The sequence below is a fragment of the Meles meles genome, unplaced genomic scaffold (assembly GCF_922984935.1).
Source record: "Meles meles unplaced genomic scaffold, mMelMel3.1 paternal haplotype, whole genome shotgun sequence".
NCBI classification, from domain to species: Eukaryota; Metazoa; Chordata; class Mammalia; order Carnivora; family Mustelidae; genus Meles; species Meles meles.
Genome location: NW_025721616.1, coordinates 316826 through 321753, shown reverse-complemented (window position 1 = coordinate 321753; position 4928 = coordinate 316826).

The following is a 4928-nucleotide window of genomic DNA, read 5'->3' as shown; positions in this document are numbered from 1 at the left end:
CTTAACTTCCCCAGTATTTTGTGTGTGTGTGTGTGTGTGTGTGTGTGTGTGTGTGTGTGTGTGTGTGCAGTTGATTTTATTTTGTAATGGCATGTTCAAATTCCCTTTCTTTTCCTTCTTATATAAAAGGGAAATGTGTTTATGACCTTGAAGTAGAAATGGTCTTATTAAGTAAAGCACAGAGAATGAATAAAACAGCAGCACCTGGGTGGCTCAGTCACTAAGCGTCTGCCTTCAGCTCAGGTCATGATCCCATAGTCCTGGGATTGAGCCCCTCATAATGCTCCCTGCTCAGTGGGAAGCCTGCTTCTCCCTATCCCACTCCCCCTGCTTGTGTCCCTCTCTCAGGGTCTCTCTGCCAAATAAATAAAATCTTAAAATGGTGAACAAAATATATACCATATTGGTAATCATTATATTTATAATATATTGTATTTTTAATTTAAATTAAATTTAATTAAGATATAGTGTAGTATTTGTTTCAGAGGTAGTGTTTTATAAAATACATAGTAGAGATGGGGTAACTGGGTGATGGACCTTAAAGAGGGTGCGTGATGTGATGAGCACAGGGTGATATACTCAACTGATGAATCTTGGAACACTACATCAAAAATTAATGAGGTACCAAATGTTGGCTAATTGAACATGATAATAACAAAATAAGAATTAAGAAAAGATATGTTCTTTAAAGTTATAATGGGGATTACATATAACATACTACAGATTTAAAATTTGAATTTTAGGGGTGCCTGGGTGGCTCAGTGGGTTAAAGCCTCTGCCTTCTGCTCAGGTCATGATCCCGGGGTCCTGGGATCGAGCCCCACATCGGGCTCTCTGCTCCGCAGGGAGCCTGCTTCCTCCTCTCTCTGCCTGCCTAGTTGTGATTTCTCTCTGTCAAATAAATAAAATATTAAAAAAATTGAATTTTAATTGATACTTAAATTTTGTTTCAATTATTTATTTGAATTCTAGTTCGTTAACATATTGGGCAATTTTGGTTTCAGGAGTAAATTTACTGATTCATCTCTTATATATAAAAGCTAATGCTGATCACAAGTGCCCTTCTTAATTCCTGTCACTCATTGAGCCCAACCCCAACCCACTTCTCCATTAACCCTCAGTTGATTAACTATATTTAAGAATCTTTTATGCTTTGCTTCCATCTCTCTCTTTCTTACCTTCCCCTATATGCATCTGGTTTTTCTTAAATTTAATCACATCTATAAACTCTATTAGTATACCTAATTCCTCCTCACTTTAGGTATTAATTTCTTCCTCACAAACTAATTCCTCATTTTTCATGTACAGACTAATAATAATCTCATATGTCTGTCTTCTAATCTCTTTAGGAAATTTAAATTAAGTTTACAAATCCATATTACATCATTTTATTTCAACCTGAAATGAAGTGTTCCTTTCACACTTCCTGTAAGAAAGGCCTCATAATAAAAACCTTTCACTGATTGTATGTATGTCTTAGTTTCTTTCCTTTCTTTTCTTTTCTTTTGAAGGATAACTTTACAGTCACAATATTTTCAGTTAACAGTTTTTATTCTGCCATCACTTTGAATATATTTTTCCCTGTGCTCAGTTCTCAATTTCTGCTGAGAACTCAGAAGATAATTTTACTGATGTTCTCTTTTACATGACAAGTTGCATTTTTCTTGCTGCTTGCAATATCTTATTTCATATTTTGATACTTTGTGTCTTTTTGTGGATCTTTCTAAGGGTATCCAACTTGGATTTTGTTAAGTTTTTTTGAATTGTATAATTATATCTATCATCAATTTTGAAATTTAGCCAGTTTTTTCATATAGATGATCTCTCTGCCTCTTTCACTTTAATATTCTTCTGGGATTCCTATAACACATATATTGTTCTACTTCATGATGATCCAGTTATACCATTGGCTATCTTCACATCTCCCTTGTCTTTTTGTCTTTTTGCTCTTTTGCTTTTTTGTTTTTGCTCATCAGAATCTACAAATATGGGCCTGCCTTCATTTTCATTAGTGATTTTTTTTTCTGACTGTTCAAATGTCCCATTGAATCTCCCTAGTAACTTTTTTACTGTAGGTTTTGTAGTTTTCAACTTTAGAATTTCTGATTGCTTTCTTTTTGTTGTTGTTGTTTTGTTTTAGAATTCATAGCTCTTTGGTGATATTCTCATTTTATTTACCTGATATTTGAAACAAAATTCCTTTAGTTATTTTACTGTTTTTTTTATTTACTCATTTGATTGTATTCATTTTTTTTTTTTTTTTGATCTAGCAATTCTCATCTTTGTGTTTCCTAAAGGACAGTTTCTATCAATATAGTCCTTATATCAACATAAGGACTAGGTTTTCCTACTTCTTTGTGATCCTTGTGATTTTGTTGTTGTTGTTGCTACTGGCCAAAAAATAGGCATTGGAAATAAAAAAAAATTGCCTTCTCTCCCATTTTTTGCAGACTTATGTCCATTATCAAAGAGCCATGCAAGTAGTTTTACTGCCTTCAAACTCCTCTGTGCTCTGCCAATTTATTTCTCCCCAACATATGATCCTGAGAGCTACTGAACTTCCAGTGTCTTCATAGTCTGCTCATTCCAGAATATGTTGTAGCTGGAATTAGACAGTGTATAGGGTTTTCAGATTGGCTTCCTTCACTTAAAAATATGTGTATGAAATTCCTCCATGCCTTAACATGGACTGATAAGCTAACATCTTGTTAGCTTCCAAGTTTTGCAATTATAAATAAAACTATGATAAATATCTATGTAATGATTTTTTAAAAAATATTTTATTTGTCAGAGAGAGGGAGAGCACAAGCAGGGAGAGATGCTGTTGGAGGGAGAAGCAGGTTCTCCATTGTGCAAGAAGCTGGATTGGATTCCAGGATTCTGGGACCATTACTGGATCAAAAGTCAGATACCTAACTTCTGAGCCACCCAGGCATCCTGAAGTGTAGTTTTTACGTGGATATGTTTTCATGTGTTGTGGACTGCTGGATTGCATGGTTAAGATAAGTTTATTTTATTAAAAAACTGTCAAACTATCTTCCAAAGTGGTTGTGTCATTTTGCAATCCTGTCAGTAAAAATATCACTTCTGCTTTGCCACATCATCATCAGCATTTAGTCTTGTTGTTGCCTGGACTTTGACCACTCAAGAGATATGTAGTAATATCTTATTTATGTTTTAATTTGCATAAAACAGATGACATGTAATGTGAAACATTGTATGCTATGCTTATTTGCCATCTATCTTCTTTAGTGATGGGTCTTTGGGACTCCTCTGTTTTCTTTTTTTTTAAGATTTTATTTATTTATTTGACAGAGAGAGAGAGAGAGATCACAAGTAGGCAGAGAGGCAGGCAGAGAGAGAAGGGGAAGCAGGCTCCCTGCTGAGTAGAGAGCCCGATGCAGGACTCGATCCCAGGACCCTGAGATCATGACCTGAGCTGAAGGCAGAGGCTTAACCTGATGAGCCACCCAGGTACCCCCTCTGTTTTCTTAATCAAGTTATTTTCTCCATTGCTGATTCCAAGAGTTTTCTGTATATTTACAAAAAAATTATCACATATATGTTTTAGGAAGTTATTCTTTCAAAATTCTCTGAATCTGGGGTTTCCTGTTTGTTTTTAAATCTTTCTTTCATAGAACAAAAGATTTATTTTTAGTAAATCTTTATTTTTATTTTATTTTATTTTTTATTTATTTTTAGTAAATGCAGTATATTGATTTTTTTTAAATAAATTATGCCTTGTGATCTATGCTATCTCAATCAGTGTAATACATGGCACTTGATTTCAGGGTTTTAAGTTTGAGCCCCATTTTGGGTGTAGAGATTTCTTGAAAAACATAAGTTATGTGTTGGCATTGTATCTAATGATCATTTTCACACTCGACATCATCTAGGTTTCTCCTGTGTTATTGTCTACAAACATTGTAGTTTTACAGTTAGTTCTACAATGCTTTTTCAGTTTATGTGTTTTTCTAGATTTTTTATTTGCAACAGGACACTGTTGTTCCAGCATCCTTTTTAAAAGACAGTATTTGCTTCATCATGTTGTCTTTGTTTTTGACAAAATTCAGTTAACTATACTTATGTTGGGTTTCTTCTAGTCTTCTTTTTTTTCCGTTGATATCTTCATCTAGTCTCACACCAAACTACCAGTCATGATTTCTCCAACTTTGTATAAATCTTCAATTTGGACATCATCCGTCTTTCTACTTTCTTCCTTTTCAATATAATGTTGGCTATTCTAGGCTTATTTTTTCTTCTCACATAAAGTTTATAATCAATTTGTCAATGTCCACAAATAACTTGATATAATTTTGATTTGGATTTCATTAAATCTATAAATCTAAATTAGTAAAATCAGTACGTTCACAACTTTAAATCTTCCTATCCATGAAACTGGATCATCTAAACATTTATTTAGTTCTAACTGCATTCATCAGAATTTTGTGGCATATTCCTTAGAGGTATGATACATATTTTATTTTATTTTATTTGTTCCTAACAATGTTTTTTCTCTTTCTTTCCCTCTTTTCTTCTCTTTCATTCTTCTTTCTTTCCTGGTGCTAAAGTAAATGATATTGTTTTTAATATTTCCTATTACACTTGTTCATTGATGCCATATGGCATAGGGCAAGGTTGCAGTTTCTATATTAAAATTTTGCCTTGCAAATTTGCGAAATTTCTTATTATTTCATGAGAGCTTTTGTCTACTCTTAGATTTTCTACCCAATAAATAGATGATGTATGAACAAAAGTGTTTTAATTTTTCCTTCTCAATTTATATATATTCCATTTCTTTTGCTTTTCTAATTGAATTTCCTAACACTTTCTGCACAATGTTGAAAAGGACTAATGAGAGGGAACATACTTGTATTGTTCCCGATCTTAGTGTGAAAGTTTCTAGTTTCCCACTATTAACTATAAAT